This window comes from Procambarus clarkii, unplaced genomic scaffold, assembly GCF_040958095.1.
Source record: "Procambarus clarkii isolate CNS0578487 unplaced genomic scaffold, FALCON_Pclarkii_2.0 HiC_scaffold_109, whole genome shotgun sequence".
NCBI classification, from domain to species: domain Eukaryota; kingdom Metazoa; phylum Arthropoda; class Malacostraca; order Decapoda; family Cambaridae; genus Procambarus; species Procambarus clarkii.
In genome coordinates, this window is record NW_027189142.1 from 609,265 (window position 1) to 619,264 (window position 10,000).

General features: G+C 43.2%; 1 non-coding gene across 1 annotated transcript; it reads right to left on the reverse strand.

The window, feature by feature from the left end:
• Window positions 1–1,433: 1,433 nt before the first annotated feature.
• On the reverse strand, window positions 1,434–1,552 carry LOC138360407 (5S ribosomal RNA). Its single transcript, XR_011226355.1, has one exon. It is a non-coding gene; the product is annotated as a 5S ribosomal RNA (ribosomal RNA).
• Window positions 1,553–10,000: the final 8,448 nt, after the last annotated feature.

Here is a 10,000-nt window from a genome sequence, read left to right on the forward strand (position 1 = left end):
AATCACCTTTTCTGGATATATCAAATATCGAATCCGCTTAATGTGCCTACAATTCAATCATTCAAAAAATACATAATTTACATCATGCCTTTTCATAGAACAGACAATAAGATTTGAGACAATAAGAACTTTAGTTTTATAACTAAAGTTGCACAATTAATACCAACTCTATGGTGGCTGGGTGGTAAGGTGTGTGGCTGGTGTTTTGGAAGTCGCGAGTTCAAACGACCCAATGGGAGTACTTTTTTTTTTTTTTTATGCCATACAATCTTCCTAGTACTATTATGTAGGTGTGTGTGTGTGTGTTTTTATTCATTCTTTGGTTTTATAGATGACATACATATTGACTCCTTTTACCGGTCCTTAATTAGGCTCTGGGGAAGCAATGGTGGTGGTGGTGGTGGTGGTGCATTTAAAACTAAACCAAAAATCACCAGTTCTGGACGCGTCAAATATCATATCCGCTTAATGTGTCTACAACCTAATTACTTAAAACTACACTATTTAATTCATTCATATCACGTGCATATTGGTCATTATGCTCATACAACCGACATAACAATTTATTTTCATTATTAGAATCATACATTTCATCAAGTAATACAGATACAAAGAGATTTTCTTTCTGAGAAGACCGTTAGTATTGGCTGGCTGGCAGGCAGGCAGGCAGGCATTTGAGGGTTATTATTTCGCCTGTTGATTGGGGGGAGGGTTGATGTGTTAGGGGGTTTTCGGTTAGGTGTGGTGGTGGTGATTGGTGGTGATTGGTGGTGGTGGTGATTGGTGGTGATTGGTGGTGAGTAGTGGTGGTGGTGGTGGTGGTGGTGGTAGTAGGTGGGAGGGGGGGGGGGGGAAGGGGAATGATGGTCTGTGGATTCCTTCTCCGTACCCCTTACATATAAGCAAAAACATGCCTTCCTGTGGGTATAGAAACATTAACACAAATTATATCAGTAACTGATATTGTAGCCTTTTAAACAGAAAAGATTTGTACATACAAATACTTTTAAATTATCATTTATTTGTGGAAATGGCATTTACGTCATTAAATTGATACCTCAGCATCAAGTGTCCTGCAGTGGTCCAGTGGTAAAGTGTATATAAGTGATGCGTATTCTTGGAGTTGCGAGTTCAAACCCGGATTAAGCTATATATATATATATATATATATATATATATATATATATATATATATATATATATATATATATATATATATATATATACAACATGTTTTGTTTTGGTTGTTTGTTTTTGTATAAAGCCTCACACACTATATTAAGCGAGTTTGTTTTAAACATGACATACATATTAATTCATTTTACCAGGCCTTATTCCACACAACTCCGTGAATTTCCCGTGGAGCCAGCCAGCCAGCCAGCCATTCAAACAAAAACAAACGAAACAAAACAAAACAAAACAAAAAACATTATTGCCAACAGCATTTGGTGTTCCCAGGCGGTCACCCATCCAAGTACTAACCAAACCCAACGTTGCTTAACTTCGCTGATCGGACGAGAAGCGGTGTTCTCAACGTGGTATGGCCGTTGGCATGAGACTGCCTACACATTGTGGCTAATAACCAACTCTTTTTAGTCATCACGGCAGGATACGGACCTTCTTGTGGTGTCTTAATGGTAATTGTATCCTAACATATTTTTGTCTCCTTGGCATGGATATTTAACATCGTTTATTCAGTCTTGGGTTTATGTTCTTTCGCCATTTACAGACATTTTACATCTACCTACTTCCTCAGCCTACCCTGCCAATTTCTAATGAATTTGTGGATTTTCTTTTGTAATACATACATGTGTGTGCTCATCTGCTCTTCAGTTTTTATGATATTTGTCTCATCTGTCCTGCTTTATGATACTTTTACAAAGAACATGAACAAATGCTTCTATTTTAGAGAAGATATGGGATCCAGGTTTCGGAGCCGTAAAACCAACCGTCGTGATTGGTGGACGAGTTGCCAGGTTGCAGCTTCTGTACCGTGCCGGCACATAAATAGGTTCGGCTCAAGCGGCGGCAGCATCATTCCCCCGTGACTGTCTGAGCGTCTCTCATCACCTTGGTTATCTCATCATCATCATGGTAGAAGCAAAGCCTACCAAGAAGGCTGCGGCTGCTGCTGCTGTGGTGGCCACCACCAGGAAACCTCGCGTCCAGGTTGCTCACCCGAAAACTAGTCAAATGGTTCTAGCCGCGGTCGCAGCACTCAAAGACCGTAAGGGCTCGTCTCTACAAGCAATCAAGAAGTACGTTGTTGCCAACAACAAAGTCGAGGCTGCCAAGATCGCCATTTACATCCGAAGATTTCTCAAGAAAGCAGTGGCTGACGGCATTCTTGTTCAGACCAAGGGAAGTGGAGCTAGTGGATCATTCAAGCTGGCCGTAGCAGAGAAGAGGGCCGTTCTAACTCCCAAGAAAGCCACCACAACCAAGAAACCATCTACAGCAGCAAAGAAGGCCGTGGTAACTCCCAAGAAAGCCGCCACAAGCAACAAACCACCTACAGCCTTGAAAAAGAAGCAGCAGCAGCAGCAGCTTGTTGTTGGGAACAAAAAGCCCAAAATAAAGAGAGCTTCAAAATCTCCCAAACCACCCAAGGCAAAGAAAGCTGTCAAGAAAACAACAAAGGCAAAATAAACGACGACATGCAAGCAGCATGAATACACATGACAATAAACATCCAGGCCTCCCCCCTCAGTGGAGGGGCCTCATATGATTCCAAAAAGAGTTTAGTTTTGTAGACAAATAAATCATTACTTTTGGGGTAGATTTACTCTGTATATTATATATATATATATATATATATATATATATATATATATATATATATATATATATATATATATACACACATACATGGGTGAGGTGATATGGTACCAAAGTTTTTGGTGAGGTGATTGACATTTACACAAGATAAAACACGAACCAATGGGAATAAAAACATTAGAATGGAAGTAACTGCAGAAGGCCTATTGGCCCATAACACAAGCACTTCCTCTTGATGCTTCTATATTGGTTCGGAGTCTTGAAGCTATAATATATATATATATATATATATATATATATATATATATATATATATATATATATATATATATGCACACAAAACTAAATAGTCTTGTTAGACAAATTGCCCCTATTAGAGGCAAGTTGACTAACAAGCCGAATGACTGCAATTGTTTTGAATTTGAGTTAAATCTAACATAGAAATGTAATCAAACCTAACCTAACCTATGCTAACCCAAGCTAAGCTAACCTAACCTAACCTAAGCTAACCCAAGCTAAGCTAAGCTAAGCTAACCTAACCTAACCTAACCTAACCTAAGCTAAGCTAACCTAACCTAACCTAACCTAACCTAACCTAACCCAGCAATTCATGATCTTAATATAATACTGTTAATTGGATAAACCAATTTGGAAAGAAATGTTCGAAAATAACAAAATTAACTGTGCTTGTTAGGAAAATTGGGCCTTGCATACTTGTCCCAATAGTGTGGTTCTCGCTTTTAGGTACGACATAAACGTATACCTAAGTTGAGAGAGAAAAAGATTCGCACTCAAACATGCATATCGATTGCCAGTCCTGAATTCTGGGTAGATATTCGTGTCCTCCCTTTTCATTTACCATCATTTGGATACTATCAAAACAGCTCTGAGAAGGATAAAATGAATAAAACGGGTAGCTCACTCATGTAAAAAGGAAGAGTTGGGAAAGATCTCTCTCTCTCTCTCTCTCCCCCTCACCCCCCCCCCCCACCAATGATCCTGCTCTGCTAGTATATAACGTAACAAACCTTCCCCCCCCCCTCCCTCCCCAATCAGAGTCCCTTTAAGCATGCGAGGATAAAAAATAGATTTCATAAGACCCAATGTGCTAGCTGATATCAAAACAATTTATGTTATCGTCTATTAAGCCCTTCAGTAAAAAAGTATAGGGACCTAATTAGGTCCCGTTTTGAGGTGGTGGTGGGTGGAATCGATGGATTAGCCAAGCTCTTATCCGCCGAATCCGTAGAGGGTACGACCCTGGCGCTTCAGAGCGTACACCACGTCCATGGCAGTGACGGTCTTCCTCTTGGCGTGTTCCGTGTAGGTTACAGCATCACGGATGACGTTCTCGAGGAACACCTTCAGGACGCCACGGGTCTCTTCGTAGATGAGACCCGAAATACGCTTCACGCCGCCACGACGAGCTAAGCGACGAATAGCGGGCTTGGTGATGCCCTGGATGTTGTCACGTAGCACCTTACGATGACGCTTGGCGCCACCCTTTCCGAGTCCCTTGCCTCCCTTGCCGCGTCCAGTCATGGTGTTGAAGTTGTGTGAATCGAATTGACGAATGCCCAGAATCAGAATCAGAATAATACAGGAGAAGATGCCCATAGGGGCGAGCTTGGAAGTGGGGACAGAAGAAGATAAGGGGGGGTGAGAGGAAGAAGATTTGTAAGAGAAAAAGTGCCAGGGCTAAACCCAGCTGCGTGTCGTTAGGTTGCGGCTTTCGAGGCAGGGACTCAGTCGGGTGTTTTCAGTGACAACATCGGGACATCACAAACTCACAACATCACAGTGATTGGCTCAAGAGCGTCAGGGCTGAACTTTTTTACGGATTGTTTGTGCTGGTAGTTGAGAGCTGAATATGTAATGATAGCGGATGCTGGGTGTTGAGAGCTAAAGTTTAACGAAATACAGAGTTAGGAAGAGGATCATGGATGGTAGAGAAGAGGTCATGATTGTTTCGTGGTAGTCTGAGAGTGTGTAGGAGAAAATCAATGTGTTGTTCATGATGAGTGAGTAGTCTATCGATTTGTTTGTCTGATAGAGTTTTCCAGTAGGTATTTAGGGCAGGAATGTTAGTACTTTCATGGAGACTTTGGCTGGTATTTAACTCTTGCCATCGGGTGTTGAGTACCCATCTTAGTGCTCTGTTCTGTATTCTTTGAAGTTTTATTTTGTTAGTGCGTGCAGATAGAGAAAGAGCTAGTGGAGCGTATGTTAGGAGAGGTCTAATAAGTGCTTTGTAAAGGTGCATTTTTGTGTCAGGTTTTGCAAATCTAAGTCTGTATAGTTTCTTCATGGCTTGAAGAGCTATTGCATGTTTCTGTGTTATGTGTGTGTGAAAGAGTAGTTGTCGATCAAATGTGAGTCCCAGGACTGTGGAGGAGGGAGATACAGAGATATAAGTAGGATTTTGAGTGTATGAATAGAGTTTGAGAGGAATTGGGCGAATAGTTCTTTTACAGAAAAAGTAGGTGATTTTAGATTTGCTGGAGTTGGTTTTTATACGCCATTTGTACTCCCACTCAGTGACAACATCAAGTTCTGTTTGTGCTCTGTTTGTTAGTGTATCAATGGTGTTGCTGGTGACAAGGTGAGAGACATCATCAGCATAACATATGGTTAATGAAGTGTGATGAACAGGGTCAGGAATGTCGTTTATGTATAGGATGTAGAGTGTTGGGGCAAGAACAGAGCCTTGGGGAACACCGGCGTGTAAGTTGAAGTAGTCAGAGTGTTGTTGGAGGAACTTAATTCTCATTGTCCTATCGTCTAAGTAGTTCGAAAGAAGTTTGGTGGTGATAAGAGGAAGATTAAAGTTGTTGCATAGTTTGAATTTTAAGCCGTCATGCCAAACAGTGTCAAAGGCCTTCTCAACGTCCTTAGTGATGAGTGCAGTCTTAAGTCTTTGGTGCTGATTGATACTGAGGTAGTTAGTCATGATGTTTAAGGCGTCGTGAGTGGACCGGTGAGGCCGAAATCCAAACTGTTTGTTAGTGAGTAAGTCATTGTGTTCAAGGTGGGTTCTAAGTCTCTGGTTGATCAGCCTTTCAAAGACTTTGCCAAGTGTCTCTAGAAGGCTGATGGGTCTATAGTTCTTTGGGTCAGTGTGGGGTTTCCCAGGTTTTGGAATAAGAACGGCTGTGGCAGACTTAAAGTTGAGTGGAAAGTATCCAGAGGCAAGGGAGGCGTTGAATAGGTTAGTGATAGCAGTAATGATAGAAGCAGGGAGTTGTCTAAGAAGGATATGTCCAATGCCAGACGCACCAGGGGCTCTACGACGAGTGCCCATGAGAGCTGTCTTGACATCAGCTAGAGTTAGGGGAGTCTGTAGTTCAGTGTTTGAATTGAGATTTTCAAGGTGAATGAGGTCGTCTGGTGTAGTTGCTTGTCTATTTTGGTGTATCCAGTCTTCGACTATTTCAATGTTGGGGCGTGCAAATGGTTCAGGAGGATGAGGGTGAAAGATTTGTTCCCAGTGGTGTTTAAAAATGTTGAGAACTGCTTCAGGATCAGTGATTTTGTTGTTATTATGTAGAAGGTATTTAAACGGTGTGTGAGTTGATCCTTGTAATCGTTTGATTCGTTTCCAGAATTCTTGAGGTGTCAGTTTTCTGTATTGTTCTGCTTGTTCTATAAGGTGTTTCCAATGTTTTGTGTGATCTTCATCTAGGCTGTTAAGGATATGGTTTTTTAATGCTGTTAGGTCCCATAGTATTTGTCCATGACGATGTATGTTTTGTAAGAATCTAGTGTGATAGCAAGCTAAGAGGCGTTTGGAGCGAATGGAGGGGGTGAAAGTGAAATGTGGTTTGTGTGTTGTTTTAGGAATGGAGATGTTTGCTGCATGAATGATGGTGTCTTGTATGTTGCGTGCTTGTGTGTCGATGTCAGTGTGATGTTTGTCATTGTATTCATAAGTGAGATCAGTGTCATCAATGTGTTGTTTGAACATGTCCCAGTTTGCCCTATGGTATGAGAATTGGGGAGTGCTGGGGATGAGAATAGGATTTGTGGAGACTGTGAGAATTAAGGGAATATGATCAGAGCCCGTAATGGGCCCTGGTGAAATGAAGTGTTGCAAGTTGCTGCCGTGTCTGTTGGTGAATATGAGATCAGGCCGGCCAGAACCTGTATGTGTGAAACAAGTGGGGAAATCAGGGCCAAGAAAGAATAGATGTTTTTGGGTGTATATTTGGTGAAGCTGTCTGCCATGCTGATTTGTGGTATTGTGGTGGAATGTAGGGTGTTGTGCATTGAGGTCTGCAAGCAGAAAAACAGGCAAGTGAGAGTTGTTGAAGAGAGTTATGAAATCTTGCATGGGAATGTCGGTGTTAGGACGGGTGTAGGTTGTGCAGATGATGAGAGACCCCATTTGTGTATGAACTTTAATGGCTAGGAAATGTTTGTGAAGCCAATGAGTGTGTAAGAGTTCGTGTTTGTATGAAGAACGGATGAGTATTGCAACTCCTTCATGTGCTTCATCTGGTGACTGGTAAGAGGTGTAGCCATAATGTTTGATTTTATATGAGTTCGTGATGTATGTGCTATTTAATAATAGCACATCAGGTCTCTCGATCTCAATAAAATCTGACACCATGTGTCTAATGTTGAAATATGCCCGCACATTAAACTGTATGATCTTTATGAATTTTTAGGTTTTGATGGGGTGCTGGTGGGGTTTTGTGCATGTACAAGAGCATGAGGGTTGCGTGATTCAATGAGTTGGGCAGTTATTGAGGAGGGTGCATCTTGGAGGATGGTGGTAGGAATTGTAGGATATTTACAGCGGGAGGTGGGAGTAAGACAACGGGTTGCTGAACGGGCTCGGGACGAGACAAGATGAGTTACAGAAGAAATGACTGAAGTTGTTGGGGGATGGAGGGAGACAGAAGGCTTGTTGACAGGGACCGGGTGAGAGGTATCAGAGGTTGTAGTGTTAGTAGTCAGATTGGAAGTGGAGAGGACAATGTTGGGAGAAGAGGTTGAAAGTGCCTTTGACATGGATGCTTCAGTTTGGGATAGTCCAGGATGTGCTGTTTGGTCAGTGGCACCGTTTTCTGTAGCAGTCAGGAGTGGGTTGGTAGGAGATTGTGGGGGAACTGTAGTATTTTCTTCAGCTGAAGTCATGGTGTTTTGTGGAGTGAGGACTGTAGGCGAGAATGGAGCAGAGCGCAATAGTTGAGTAGGAGGAACAGAGATACTAGGAAGGCCGTTATGAGTGAGAAAGATTGGAAGATAGTCAGCAAAGTCACGGCCATCGTCCTTGGCCTTCAAGTAAGCAGCTTGTACACAGGCAGTGACTCGTTCATATGCAAGGTTCTGAAGAGGAGAATAAGGTGGAGGTGGTGGGTGAGGGAAGAGAGGTGGAGAGGACTGAGTTTGTTGTGCAGTATTATGATGATGTTGCTGGTGAGGTGAAGCATTAAGGACACTGGCATAGGACATTGATGTGGCTGATGCTGTTTGGTGATGAGATAGGTTATGGGAGGTTGAAGAAGAGGAATGAGGGTGTGCTTGAGTGCGAGGTTGGTTATTGCGAAGAGATTTTAGGGTTTGCTTTCTCAAAGGGCAAGATTTGTCAACTGCTGAATGACCTCCTTGGCAATTGATGCATTTTAAAGTGTTGGCAGAGCACTGAGTGTAAAAATGGCCTTCTACAGAACATTTTGAACAAATTTGTGGGCTTTTACATTTCCGGGTTTCATGACTGTATTTGTAGCATTTAAAGCATTGCAGCAAAGGAAGATAGTCAACTGGACTAATGAGATAGGGAGGAGTGCTGGTGTGGAGGATTTTAATTCCATGGTGCAAGAGTTTTTGAGCTTCTGTAGGGGAGGAACATTGGATCTTGAGGTGTTTTGTATTGGGCACTGGGTATATCTCCATTACAGTAATAGCATTCCTGTGAGAGATGTCTTGAGAGAGATTGATAGTAGTAGGTGCTGAAAGGACAGAGCTGTCGACATTTCTTACAAGTACAGAGCATTTAGTTTTTTGTTCAATAGTGAGAACAGGAGTAAGTGAAGCTTGTGTGAGTTTTCTGAAAGTAGGTTCCTTGAAACAGGCAAAAAGGTCGTCTTCAGAGGCAATGAGAAATTTGATGGTGTTTGTGTTGGCATGTTTTATATGGTTAGTGGCTGGTGTGCCAGTGGCATTGTAAAAGGTAGTGATGCAGTCAACTGTGTCTATGGGTGTATTCCCAGTGTAGGTCATCCGTAGACAGTGAGCCATTGTGACTCACTGTCTACTGACAGTCCCGTGTCTTGTGCCAATCACAGCGATTCCATTAGCTCAGTGGGGGGGTCAGTGTGCTCGTGAGCTGTGGGTTGGAGCTCGGTTGTCAGAGGCGTAATTCCGGGTTCCTAGCAGGCTAATTGAACCCGGTTCGGCACAAATACAAAGTATTCGTGAGTCCTGAAGGTGTTACTCAAGGGCAACCCCCACTGCTAGTTGACTCGCACTATCACGAGGTTCTAGCAGTGGATCGGCATAGCAAACAAGCCAGGCAGGGAGACACAGGGCGCAAGCACGTGCTGTGACCCCACCTGGGAGGAAAGGACGAATACCCCACTGCACTTTCACCGCACAGGGGGTAGGTCCCGGCCTGAAGAGGAAGAAATGTTTAGCAGAGGAGAGAAAGAGTGCTATGCACGGCAATACACATTACGTAAGTTAGGCCATCCAGCTGTCCCTGGTTTTATTCAGGGTGGCAGTACGGGTTGGCCCACTAGGGTAATGTATCTTTGCACGTTATATCACTGATAGAGCTGTAACATAAACCGTGAACACGCCGAGAGGAAGAGCCGTCGTTGCCTGAAAAAGAGGTGTGTGCCAGTTTGCCTGGGTGTTGCCTTGGATGGAAGATGGCTGTGATAAGGATGTGGCCCCAGGTAGGGTTACCACGAGAGTATGCTCGTCTGGGCCGACCAAGCGGCCCTGACCTTGCAAGTTAGCAACAGGTGCTACTAGCGCTCTGCATCTCTGGCTGTTGTTAAATCGATGCTGTTGGATCACTGTGGTGGTTGTGATGTCAGATGCCTCAAAACGGTGGTCCCATGTAACTGCAATAATGCAGAGGCAGGTGGTTGCAGGTGCGGGGGCGCTCAAACAGCGTATCGCCTAGATCTCACTGCGAGCGCGACGTGCTGCTGCTTCCGTTGCCAATGAAAAGATGAAAAAAGACGAATGCCCGCACGATTTCCCGACTATA